The following is a 14,827-nucleotide window of genomic DNA, read 5'->3' on the forward strand; positions in this document are numbered from 1 at the left end:
TTCTTTTAAAAAAATTTAAAAAATTCAAAAACTGGAAAACTAAGAAAAAATAAAATTGAAAAATGTCTATCTTAAAAACAGTGATAAAAACATAAGAAAATATGTATGAATTAATGAAATAAATATGGTGTGTACGACATTCTTTTATGATATACAAAGTGGTGAACTGTTTAAATATCATTTATGAGAAGCAATATTTATAATTGTACTTAAATGTTTTGACCTTTATTTTTAATCTCCTTACAATGTTTTTCTCCAATTGAAAGATCTATATACAAGAATCGCATGTAGACTGGTATTTCACACCATACATTAAAATAAAGGCTCAAACACCTAAGCTCCACTACTTGTAATTGGCATCATACATCCAAACATGGAATCACAAAATGCACTTACAATTTTGACAATTTTGAGATGTTGCCATAAGATTCTGGAATGCTATTTCCACCAAAGTCATTGTTATCAAGTTGACTGCAAGAACAACAAGATCAGAAAAATACTTTAAAAAATCTATTTATCAAGAAGGGAATACTTACTGGATACTACTATAGACACAAAAACATTAAAAAAATAAACATAGGATCTAAAAGCTTTATGATAATAAAAATAGTAACTTTCCATTATTATGACACGTTAGGAAAATTAAAGCATTCACTTAGTTTTTAAATTTCAACTTTTTAGAATTTCACTTGCAAAATAATGATTTGGAATGGAAACAATAAATGGCATCAATTCCCATAGTGGGAAAGGCTTTTCTTATTGTTCTAGTCTGCCAACCCATAGCTTTACAGATCTTAATTACATTCCATTTAATTACGTTACTTCACCTCTATGATTTAGACTTGTATAAATCTATAATTTCCTTTTTCTTCTTGGATCCGAAGGAGATCTAAAACCTGTTGCGGGGAGGCTATAGGGAGAGAGCAAGCCAAAGTGGTGCAAGGTGATCTATGCACAAACTACTCACATTTTGAGAGTTTGGCATAGAGTTCAGGAGGGAAATGACCAATGGATTGACGATTTAAAGATGGAAGGGGTGCATCATAACATAAATTTGTCATTTCTAAATAGTACATTGGTTAAAATTTTCCATGGAAAAACATACATGAATAATAAATTAAAAAGAAAATAAATGAATTCTTTTGGTACCTTATAGTTGAAATAAAAATATTTTCAATTTATTATAGAGTCTAATTAGAAAGGTAATTTAGCCACCTAAGTAAGAATTAAAAAAAACAAAGGGAGAAAAGAAAGGAAAAAGAAAAACTAAAAACCAACACATTTTAATATGTAAAAATAGATGTTGTCATGTCAGTTTTTCACATGATAAGTCAAGTGAACGAAAAACAGTGAATTAGCTAATAGAGATTAAAATTTAAAACCGAGGGGAAGAGAAGTGAAATGTCCTGAACCCACATAAAGAATATGTGCTCTATTCATCCAAACTAAATGAGGTTAAAGACATACATACAAGCATATTTAATACAGTTTAATAAACCATATAGTATCCTGTTTACCATGACCATTCAATGACAAACCTGTTTTGGGCATGAAAGATAGCTTTCTCCCCACCCACCATCCTCTTTCAGTGTTGAAAGTAGAAATTTAATGGTTTTGCGAATGGCAGCACAATTAGTGTAAGTTTTACTCGCTGCTGCAAGACCACGAAGTGCAAACCAAGTGCCATAAATGTAGCAAACTCCCCAACTTCCATACCATGAACTGCATTGGCAATGGAATTCTTTATCTCTGTCTCCCTATGCCTTGGATATAGCTTCTTAAACAAAACTAAAGCTTGAATAGCAGATCCAGTGCACTCAGCATAATCATGTTCAACCACAATGTTCCCTAAAAATTTTGTGGGATTGAGTAACTAAAAAGTAATGACAAAATTGATTAGTTTATTAATTAATGGATGCCTTTTTTTATCGGTTAATGAATATGTACTTGTTGCATGCATTACTCTAAGTAAGTTGGCATAGGAAAAAATAAATAAAAAAGAAGCACAATCATTACTCTAAGTAATAATTATGTCCACTTCAAGATGGAGTTGGATGGAATTATGGAAAACAAAGTAAGAAAAGATCAAGAGAAAATAAAGTGATGGATATAATATTGTAATGAAAAGATTAAAAAGAGAAAATAATGCAAATAATATGAAAGTGTAAATAGAAGTATCAGGGTTCTAAGGATATTAAGGCCCTTCTCCACCCCACTAAGCATCAACAAAACCACTCCTTTCTTTATCCAAGAATGCCCATATATAGAAGGTGCAAGTGAATCACTTAGCAGATCAAATGCATCATCTCTTGCAGCTATCTCTTTAATGTTTTTGACATCTTCAACACTGTAGATTGGTGCATTATCCTCTTTGTTGAGAAGAGAAACATTGTTGGCTATGAGAACAGTCCTACATGAAAATCAGTCAATCAAGTTTCTGTTCAAGAAAGCAACCAAGTGCAAAGGAGTTATGTCAGTATATTTTCTGGAGCTACCTAAATACTCCATTCACACTACCTTTTCCTTGCAAGAGCCTTATATATCCCCACAATTGCCACTCAATCTCCAGGCTTGCAAGAATCAACAAGGTCGTCTTCTGCAATTACATCCACTGTTCTTGGGAGTTGACCAGGAGCAGAATTCACAGGATATCTAAACTTATCATCAAAATAAAAGCTTTCTATGCCACAAAGCTTTCTTAGCATAAACAACACTTACAAGAACAGCCCATCCGGGCACCGTGTTTTCATTAAAAATGAGTAATGCAACACAAAATTAACTAGAATTTTTATTAAAAAAAATCAAATACTACCGTGTGAGATGAACAATTTATAAAATTGACAAAAAAAATGATGAAATTCTGAATTTTATTCTTCTGTGGACCACTTTATTTGATTTTGAGAGTATGCTCTGCCAGACTCATCTCATTCGATTTTACTAATAGACTAATATCTTTTTTGTTATCAGAAATTTGGGGATGAAAAATAAACAAATAAACAGAGTGCTACTGCTACCACTACATAGGAGAAAAGGAAATGATAGAAAGCGGAATCGGAGAGAAGTTAAATTAAGAAGTACCTGAAACAGTAGCCAAAAGCTTTCGAATGAAAAGAAATTAGCACGCGACACTGACTCCATGTGTACAGAAGCAGAGAATTTGCAGTCCCTAAACTGTGATCATGAAAGAAAGTATGAAATTGAGGCAATAATGGTGAGAGGATAGATATAGAGAAAATGACAAGTCCTATCCCAAACAGAAAAGGGGAAAATAACATACAAGAGGTATGTTAGAGCTGAGCTATACGGGAGCGCAACCTTCGTAGTGCACTTCGACCTTCAAGACATCGGTGATGGTGGTGTCTTCGTTCTCCTTGTTGTTGCCGTTTTCACTGCCATTCTTCTTCTTATGCAACATCATCAACACAACACACACTTTAACAAATTAAGTACTAACATGTGAAGAACAAAATCAACGCAGTGAGTGAGTAAGTGAGTGAGTGAGCGAGTGAGAGATAGAGACTTACGGCGCCTCAGCATCATAACAAAACTAAGCGGAGCCTCTGCCCAATGAGAGAGACGATGCCGCAAGTGAGAGAGAGATGATGCACTTTGACGGAGGGCCGCCGCGGAAGTTCGAGAGATCGAGCTGGCTTCGCGGAAGCTCAAGAGGTCGTGGAAGCTCAAGAGCTCGAGAGGTCGCAGAAGTTAATTTGCTGCCTGCACGTGGACTCGTATTAATTGGGCTTTTGAATTCAATTGAGATACCGACGGATTTTAATAAAACCTGTCATAATTTTTTATGAGGAACACACATTCTAAGGCGGTTTTCAATAACCGTCTTAGAATGTGCATCATAAAAGGATTTTTCAGACACATAATTACAAAAGTAGAACGCCTGTCATAAAAAACACACTTTCGTAGTAGTGCAAGCATTGAAATACTCATGCATATAACATCCAAAACTATTTTCATTTATCCAAATTACTCTCACATGGTAACCAAGTTTCCTTTTTTGGATTAAAAGACCTAAACTTACCAACAAATTGAACATGATTAAGGGTGCCAAGGAATATTGCCCCTAGTAGAGTCCAGGGAAAATCCCACACCGTCAATTTTCAATTGATTAAGCTTGTTCCACCTAAATAGCATAGGTTCTTCATTGGTAATCAGCCTAGGCTGTGGTTGCTAATTTGTTAATCTCTCCCACACCCAAGTTTGGACCAAGTAGTAAAAGGGTGGCCAAAGAGTTAACTACAATTCCAATTCTTCATTACCAGTCAAATAAACTATTGTTTTCTTCGATAAACCAAAATCATTTCATATGTTGGATAAAACTGTTGGTCACAAAGCTGATTCTCTCTAGCAAGATGAACAACAATAAGGAAAACAAACTTTCTCACCAAGCCACTAGGAGAGAAGCCAATCATTGCCAAGCAAGTTGCAAGGGATGTTTCATGCTCAATTTCACTCCCACTATTGACAAAAATCCATCCATGCTAATGTTTATATAAACCCCACTCTTTTTACTCCTTGGAGATTGTTGTTGTCCTGTTCTATGTATCAGTTTCTTCTCCACCTTCATCATTTCCTAGCTTTGAAATGGGGTCAAGACAGGATCACCAACAGTTGCAAAACCCTCCAACATCATCACATCCTCTAGGGTGACATTTTTCTCACCCTAGGAACACAAAAAGGCATTTGTCTAAGGACACAACTTCTCAACAACCCAAAACACATGTTTTCAACCCAAGTGCTTCATAGTAAAAAATGAAAACATGTGTTTTGGGGTTGTTGAGAAGTGGTGTCCTGAGACAAATACCTTTTTGTTACCCTAAGGTGAGAAAAAAAAAACACCTTGGAGGATGTGATGGTGTTGGAGAATTTTCCAATAGTTCATGATCCCATCTTCACCCCATTTCAAAGCTAGGAAACGATAAAAGTGGAGAAGAAATTGATACATACAATAGGAAAACAACATACAAGGAATAAAAGGATGGGGTTTATACATTAGCAAGGGTGGATATTCGTCGATAGTGGGAATGAAATGGAGCATGAAACATTCCTTGCAACTTGGTTGGCAGAGATTGATTCCTCTCCCAATGGCTTGGTGAGCAAGTTTGTTTTCCTTGATGTAGATAATCAGCTTTGCGACCAATATTTTAAGCCAACATATAAATTGATTTAGGTCTATTGAAGAAAACAATAGTTAGTTTGGCTGATGATAAGAGGTAACTCTTTGGTCACCCTTTTACTACTTGGTTCATATTTGGGTATGGGAGAGATTCTCAAATTTGCAACCACAGCCTAGGTTGATCAACCATGAAAAACCTATGCTATGTAGGTGGCACAAGCTTAATCCCTTGAAAATTAAGGGTAGGAGATTTGCCCTGGATTCAGCTAAGGACTACTTTCCTTAGCACACTTATGTTCAATATGTTGGATTTGCCCTGGAGATTTGCCCTGAATTTTCTCCTTTGAAAACTATTTTATTTGGAAATCCTTCCCAAGACACCATTGAACCACTGATGGAGGCTTTGGAGGAAGATTATTGTTAGTGTTTAGCTCTACTGAGCTGTAAAAGATTGGCTAAGATTTTGTTAAAACATGAACACTTAGACAATGAAGGAAAGCTGGAGTTGCTGCACATGATGTCCAACGGTATGTCAAGGAATAAGATCGGACTGCACAATGCACAAGGCAAGATAAAATGTCAAATGAAGAATTGAAGTTGCAGGATCCACGATGTCGGATACAATGTCCTGACATCCTGCTCGAGAATACTGGAGTTGCTGTACAATGCAAGATAAAAGTCAAGTGAAGCATTGAAGCTGCAGGATCCAAGATGTCGGATACGATGTCCTGACATCTGGCCCGAAAATACTGGACATATAAATCTGTTATATCTTTAACAGATTATTGTGCAGTTAGCAAGAGATAAGAAGATCTATCTTTAGGAACGAATTAAAAGATCATTATGGTTCGAATTTCAAAGTAGAAGAGTTCGTTCAGGGATTAAAGATTAAAGTTTAAAGATTCAAACTAAAAGATCAAAAGTTATCTTTTAGTTCTTTAACTGCAGATTTTTTCAGAAGAAGATAGATCTCCTCCAGCACAAGCCGTTGCAGCCCAGAAACGCAAATTGCTATATAATCATGGAGGCTGCACGAGTTCTGTACCAAGTCCGGGATTGAAGAGTTATTTTGTGAGTTTTAGGACTTGAGTGTTTTTGTGAGCCACCTTGATGGTATACTAACATCAAGTGTTGGACCTGAGTGTGTAGAGTTGATCTCTATTGTGTAGGGTTGATCCCATTTGTTCAGAGTTGATCTCTGGTGTGTCTTTGAATAAATTGTAAACACGGGAGTGTGAGTGAGAGGGAGTGAGCAGAGGTTCTCATGTCTAAGATTGGGTCTTAGGTAGAGATCGCACGGGTAGTGGTTAGGTGAGAAGGTTGTAAACAGGGGTTGTTAGACCTTGAACTAACACTATTGAGAGTGGATTTCCTCCCTGGCTTGGTAGCCCCCAGATGTAGGTGAGGTTGCACCGAACTGGGTAAACAATTCTCTTGTGTTATTACTTGTTTAATCTGTTCATACGGACACACATAAACTGCATGTTCTGAAGCGTGATGTCGTGACATCCTGTACGACATCTGTCCCCTGGTATCAGAATTTCAATTGGTATCAGAGCGAACACTCGAAATCACAGAGTGAGATCTGGGGAGATAAATTCTGATGAACATGGAGAAAGAAGGAGGACCAGTGAACAGACCACCAATTCTTGATGGAAGCAACTATGAATACTGGAAAGCAAGAATGGTGGCCTTCCTCAAATCACTGGATAGCAGAACCTGGAAAGCTGTCATCAAAGGCTGGGAACATCCCAAGATGCTGGACACAGAAGGAAAGCCAACTGATGAATTGAAGCCAGAAGAAGACTGGACTAAAGAAGAGGACGAATTGGCACTTGGAAACTCCAAAGCTTTGAATGCAATATTCAATGGAGTTGACAAGAACATCTTCAGACTGATCAACACTTGCACAGTGGCCAAAGATGCATGGGAGATCCTGAAAATCACTCATGAAGGAACCTCCAAAGTAAAGATGTCCAGATTGCAACTCTTGGCTACAAAATTCGAAAATCTGAAGATGAAGGAGGAAGAGTGTATTCATGACTTCCACATGAACATTCTTGAAATTGCCAATGCTTGCACTGCCTTGGGAGAGAGGATAACAGATGAAAAGCTGGTGAGAAAGATCCTCAGATCCTTGCCTAAGAGATTTGACATGAAAGTCACTGCAATAGAGGAGGCCCAAGACATTTGCAACATGAGAGTAGATGAACTCATTGGTTCTCTTCAAACCTTTGAGCTAGGACTCTCGGATAGGGCTGAAAAGAAGAGCAAGAATCTGGCCTTCATGTCCAATGATGAAGGAGAAGAAGATGAGTATGACCTGGCTACTGATGAAGGTCTGACAAATGCAGTTGTGCTCCTTGGAAAGCAGTTCAACAAAGTGCTGAACAGAATGGACAAGAGGCAGAAACCACATGTCCAGAACATCCCTTTCGACATCAGGAAAGGCAGTAAATACCAGAAAAGATCAGATGTAAAGCACAGTCACAGCAAAGGAATTCAATGCCATGGGTGTGAAGGCTATGGACACATCATAGCTGAATGTCCCACTCATCTCAAGAAGCACAGGAAGGGACTCTCTGTATGTCAATCTGATACAGAGAGTGAACAAGAAAGTGATTCTGACAGAGATATGAATGCACTCACTGGGATATTTGAAACTGCTGAAGATTCAAGTGATACAGACAGTGAAATCACTTTTGATGAGCTTGCTGCATCCTATAGAAAACTATGCATCAAAAGTGAGAAGATCCTTCAACAAGAAGCACAACTGAAGAAGGTCATTGCAGATCTGGAGGCTGAGAAGGAGGCACATGAAGATGAGATTTCTGAACTTAAAGGAGAAGTCGGTTTTCTGAACTCTAAATTGGAAAACATGACCAAATCAACAAAGATGCTGAATAAAGGCTCAGTTACGCTTGATGAAGTGCTGCTGCTTGGAAAGAATGCTGGAAACCAGAGAGGGCTTGGATTTAATCCTAAGTCTGCTGGCAGAACGACCATGACAGAATTTGTTCCTGGCAAAAACAGGACTGGAGCCACGATGTCACAACATCGGTCTCGACATCATGGAACGCAGCAGAAAAAGAGCAAAAGAAAGAAGTGGAGGTGTCACTACTGTGGCAAGTATGGTCACATAAAGCCCTTTTGCTATCATCTACATGGTCATCCACATCATGGAACTCAAAGTAGCAACAGCAGAAAGAAGATGATGTGGGTTCCAAAACACAAGGCTGTCAGTCTTGTTGTTCATACTTCACTTAGAGCATCAGCTAAGGAAGATTGGTACCTAGATAGCGGCTGTTCCAGACACATGACAGGAGTCAAAGAATTCCTGCTGAACATTGAGCCCTGCTCCACTAGTTATGTGACATTTGGAGATGGCTCTAAAGGAAAGATCATTGGAATGGGAAAGCTAGCTCATGATGGACTTCCTAGTCTGAACAAAGTACTACTGGTGAAGGGACTGACTGCAAACTTGATCAGCATCAGTCAGCTGTGTGATGAAGGATTCAATGTAAACTTCACAAAGTCAGAATGCTTGGTGACAAATGAGAAGAGTGAAGTTCTAATGAAGGGCAGCAGATCAAAGGACAATTGTTACATATGGACACCCCAAGAAATCAGCTACTCCTCCACATGTCTATCCTCCAAAGAAGATGAAGTCAGAATGTGGCATCAAAGATTTGGACATCTGCACTTAAGAGGCATGAAGAAAATCATTGACAAAGGTGCTGTTAGAGGCATTCCCAATCTGAAAATAGAAGAAGGCAGAATCTGTGGTGAATGTCAGATTGGAAAGCAAGTCAAGATGTCCCACCAGAAGCTTCAACATCAGACCACTTCCAGGGTGATGGAACTACTTCACATGGATTTGATGGGGCCTATGCAGGTTGAAAGCCTTGGAGGAAAGAGGTATGCTTATGTTGTTGTGGATGATTTCTCCAGATTTACCTGGGTCAACTTTATCAGAGAGAAATCAGAAACCTTTGAAGTATTCATGGAGTTGAGTCTAAGACTTCAAAGAGAAAAGGACTGTGACATCAAGAGAATCAGGAGTGACCATGGCAGAGAATTTGAAAACAGCAGGTTCACTGAATTCTGCACATCTGAAGGCATCACTCATGAGTTCTCTGCAGCCATTACACCACAACAGAATGGCATAGTTGAAAGGAAAAACAGGACCTTGCAAGAGGCTGCTCGGGTCATGCTTCATGCCAAAGAACTTCCCTATAATCTCTGGGCTGAAGCCATGAACACAGCATGCTACATCCACAACAGAGTCACACTGAGAAGAGGGACTTCAACCACCCTGTATGAAATCTGGAAAGGGAGGAAGCCATCTGTCAAGCACTTTCACATCTTTGGAAGTCCATGTTACATCTTGGCAGATAGAGAGCAAAGGAGAAAGATGGATCCCAAGAGTGATGCAGGAATATTCCTGGGATACTCTACAAACAGCAGAGCATATAGAGTATTCAATTCCAGAACCAGAACAGTGATGGAATCCATCAATGTGGTTGTTGATGATCTGTCTCCAGCAAGAAAGAAAGATGTCGAAGAAGATGTCAGAACATCAGGAGACAATGTAGCAGATGCAGCTAAAAGTGGAGAAAATGCAGAAAACTCTGATCCTGCTACAGATGATTCAAACATCAACCAACCTGACAAGAGACCCTCCATTAGAATCCAGAAGATGCACCCCAAGGAGCTGATTATAGGAGATCCAAACAGAGGGGTCACTACAAGATCAAGGGAGGTTGAGATCGTCTCAAACTCATGTTTTGTCTCCAAAATTGAGCCCAAGAACGTGAAAGAGGCACTGACAGATGAGTTCTGGATCAATGCCATGCAAGAAGAATTGGAGCAATTCAAAAGGAATGAAGTCTGGGAGCTAGTTCCTAGGCCCGAGGGAACTAATGTGATTGGCACCAAGTGGATCTTCAAGAACAAAACCAATGAAGAAGGTGTCATAACCAGAAACAAGGCCAGACTGGTTGCTCAAGGCTACACTCAGATTGAAGGTGTAGACTTTGATGAGACTTTTGCCCCAGTTGCTAGACTTGAGTCCATCAGATTATTACTTGGTGTGGCTTGCATCCTCAAATTCAAGCTGTACCAGATGGATGTGAAGAGCGCATTTCTGAATGGATACCTGAATGAAGAAGTCTATGTGGAGCAGCCAAAGGGATTTGCAGACCCGACTCATCCAGATCATGTATACAGGCTCAAGAAGGCTCTCTATGGATTGAAGCAAGCTCCAAGAGCTTGGTATGAAAGGCTAACAGAGTTCCTTACTCAGCAAGGGTATAGGAAGGGAGGAATTGACAAGACTCTCTTTGTCAAGCAAGATGCTGAAACCTTGATGATTGCACAGATATATGTTGATGACATTGTGTTTGGAGGGATGTCGAATGAGATGCTTCGACATTTTGTCCAACAGATGCAATCTGAATTCGAGATGAGTCTTGTTGGAGAGCTGACTTATTTTCTGGGACTTCAAGTGAAGCAGATGGAGGACTCCATATTCCTCTCACAAAGCAGGTATGCAAAGAACATTGTCAAGAAGTTTGGGATGGAGAATGCCAGCCATAAAAGAACACCTGCACCTACTCACTTGAAACTGTCAAAGGATGAAGCTGGCACCAGTGTTGATCAAAGCCTGTACAGAAGCATGATAGGGAGCTTATTATATTTAACAGCTAGCAGACCCGACATCACCTATGCAGTAGGTGTTTGTGCAAGATATCAAGCCAATCCTAAGATAAGTCACTTGACTCAAGTAAAGAGAATTTTGAAATATGTAAATGGCACCAGTGACTATGGGATTATGTACTGTCATTGTTCAAATCCAATGCTGGTTGGGTATTGTGATGCTGATTGGGCTGGAAGTGCAGATGACAGAAAAAGCACTTCTGGTGGATGCTTCTATTTGGGAACCAATCTTATTTCATGGTTCAGCAAGAAGCAAAACTGTGTGTCCCTATCTACAGCAGAAGCCGAGTATATTGCAGCAGGAAGCAGCTGTTCACAGCTAGTTTGGATGAAGCAGATGCTGAAGGAGTACAATGTCGAACAAGATGTCATGACATTGTACTGTGACAACATGAGTGCTATTAATATTTCTAAAAATCCTGTTCAACACAGCAGAACCAAGCACATTGACATTAGACATCACTATATCAGAGATCTTGTTGATGATAAAGTGATCACACTGAAGCATGTTGACACTGAGGAACAAATAGCAGATATTTTCACAAAGGCTTTGGATGCAAATCAGTTTGAAAAACTGAGGGGCAAGCTGGGCATTTGTGTACTAGAGGAATTATAGCAACTACAGCAATCTGAACGTGCCCAAACGATTCACTTAGCATTAATAGCACGTTCACTACTGAACCAAGGAAAATTCGACCGTTGCTTCACACGGCCCTCTACATTCCTCATTCAAATATATATCTGCTTGACATTCGTGTTTTCATCAGCATTTCCCAATAGTTTTCTGAGATTTACGAAATCATTCCAAACGCTCTGCTTTTCCATGGCTACCTCATCAAAAGAAACTGCAGCTTCTGGTTCACCATCTGTCCCATCATCTCCACACCAGGAACAACCTGAACTCAACATCCAACCCATCCAAATAATTCCTGGTCAAGCCTCTGTCCCTGAGAAACTGGTTCCCAGAAGACCACAGGGAGTGAAGATTGCTGAAAACCCTAGCCCTGCAATGAGTCCTAGGGAAGTAGACACGGAGATGGACAAGAAAATACGCAGCATTGTGAGTAGCATCTTGAAAGACGCCTCTGTTCCTGAAGCTGATGAAGATGTCCCAACATCGTCCAACCCAAATGTTTCTGTGCCTGATGTCAAGAAAGATGTTCCAACATCTTCCGCTCCAAATGCTGAAGCACTCCCTTCACCCAGTGAAGAGGGATCAACTGAGGAAGATGATCAAGCCGCAGAGGAAACTCCTGCACCAAGGGCACCAGAACCTGCTCCAGGTAACCTCATTGACCTTGAAGAAGTAGAATCTGATGAAGAACCCATTGCCAACAGGTTGGCACCGGGCATTGCAGAAAGGTTACAAAGCAGAAAGGGAAAAACTCCCCTTAAGAGGTCTGGACGAATCAAGACTATGGCCCAGAAGAAGAGTACTCCAATCACTCCTGCCACATCCAGAAGAAGCAAGGTTGCTATCCCCTCCAAGAAGAGGAAAGAAATTTCCTCATCCGATTCTGATGAGGATGTCGAACTAGATGTCTCAACATCTAAGAAGGCCAAGACTTCAGGGAAGAAGGTGCCTGGAAATGTTCCTGATGCACCATTGGACAACATTTCATTCCACTCCATTGACAATGCTGAAAGGTGGAAATTCGTGTATCAACGAAGACTGGCCTTGGAAAGAGAACTGGGAAGAGCTGCCTTGGATTGCAAGGAGATCATGGACCTCATCAAGGCTGCTGGACTGCTGAAGACTGTCAGCAAGTTGGGAGATTGCTATGAAGGCTTAGTCAGGGAATTCATTGTCAACATTCCCTCTGACATATCAAACAGAAAAAGTGATGATTATCAAAGAGTGTTTGTCAGAGGAAAGTGTGTTAGATTCTCCCCTGCTGTGATCAACAAATATCTGGGCAGACCTACTGATGGAGTAATAGATATTGATGTTTCTGAGCATCAAATTGCCAAGGAAATCACTGCAAAACGAGTCCAGCACTGGCCGAAGAAAGGGAAGCTTTCAGCAGGGAAGCTAAGTGTGAAGTATGCAATTCTGCACAGGATTGGAGCTGCAAACTGGGTTCCCACCAATCATACTTCCACTGTTGCCACAGGTTTGGGTAAATTTCTGTATGCTGTTGGAACCAAGTCCAAATTTAATTTTGGAAACTATATCTTTGATCAAACTGTTAAGCATTCAGAATCATTTGCTGTCAAATTACCCATTGCCTTCCCTACTGTATTATGTGGCATTATGTTGAGTCAGCATCCCAATATGTTAAACTACACTGACTCTGTGATGAAGAGAGAATCTCCTCTATCCCTGCATTACAAACTGTTTGAAGGGACACATGTCCCAGACATTGTCTCGACATCTGTCTCGACATCAGGGAAAGCTGCTGCTTCAGGTGCTGTGTCCAAGGATGCTCTGATTGCTGAACTCAAGGACACATGCAAGGTGCTGGAAGCAACCATCAAAGCCACCACAGAGAAGAAGATGGAGCTAGAACTGCTGATCAAAAGGCTCTCAGAGAGTGGCATTGATGATGAAGAAGCAGCTGAGGAAGAAGGAGAAGCAGCTGAAGAAGAAGAAGAAGCTGCTGAGGAAGAGGAAGATGCAGCAGAAGAGACAGAATCCGATGATGATTCTGAAGCCACCCCATGATCATCAGACCCTTATGTTTGCTTGTCACTTTTATTAGCTAAAGGGGCATGTCCCTTTGAACAATTGTTTACTATGGGTCTGTAATATTTGCACATTAATTTCATGCATCCTACTTTTGCCAAATTTATGTCTAAAAAGGGGGAGTAATAGTATTATGCTTGCTATTATGCATGATTATGTTGAATGTATGCAATAGTAGATGTATTGGCAGTAGGATACGATGTATGCATGATTCATGACTTTGAGGGGGAGTTGTATGTATATGATCTTGAGGGGGAGACTGCTGCTGATGATGAATGATGTAAGCTACTAGAAGATGCTGCAGTAGGAGCATGAAGACAGGGGGAGCAGATAGCGGATGTCACATGAGATGTCTTGACATCCTGGAGAAGACTAGTAGCTGATAGAAGATGATGCAGTAAGCATGGAGACAGGGGGAGCAGAAGCAGAAAGCTGATGTCACGCGAGATGTTTTGACATCCTGAAGAAGACTTGTAGATTAGCAACTTGAAGAATTTCCGCTGTGCTTGATTACTCTGAAAATGGAAGTTGCTGATCCCACATGCATAACTGCTCGTACCTGCTCAGGAAGTGTCTAAGTATGTTTTAGACAAAATTTGCCAAAGGGGGAGATTGTTAGTGTTTAGCTCTACTGAGCTGTAAAAGATTGGCTAAGATTTTGTTAAAACATGAACACTTAGACAATGAAGGAAAGCTGGAGTTGCTGCACATGATGTCCAACGGTATGTCAAGGAATAAGATCGGACTGCACAATGCACAAGGCAAGATAAAATGTCAAATGAAGAATTGAAGTTGCAGGATCCACGATGTCGGATACAATGTCCTGACATCCTGCTCGAGAATACTGGAGTTGCTGTACAATGCAAGATAAAAGTCAAGTGAAGCATTGAAGCTGCAGGATCCAAGATGTCGGATACGATGTCCTGACATCTGGCCCGAAAATACTGGACATATAAATCTGTTATATCTTTAACAGATTATTGTGCAGTTAGCAAGAGATAAGAAGATCTATCTTTAGGAACGAATTAAAAGATCATTATGGTTCGAATTTCAAAGTAGAAGAGTTCGTTCAGGGATTAAAGATTAAAGTTTAAAGATTCAAACTAAAAGATCAAAAGTTATCTTTTAGTTCTTTAACTGCAGATTTTTTCAGAAGAAGATAGATCTCCTCCAGCACAAGCCGTTGCAGCCCAGAAACGCAAATTGCTATATAATCATGGAGGCTGCACGAGTTCTGTACCAAGTCCGGGATTGAAGAGTTATTTTGTGAGTTTTAGGACTTGAGTGTTTTT

This window comes from Glycine soja, unplaced genomic scaffold (genome assembly GCF_004193775.1).
Source record: "Glycine soja cultivar W05 unplaced genomic scaffold, ASM419377v2 tig00104482_3_pilon, whole genome shotgun sequence".
Classification (NCBI taxonomy): Eukaryota; Viridiplantae; Streptophyta; class Magnoliopsida; order Fabales; family Fabaceae; genus Glycine; species Glycine soja.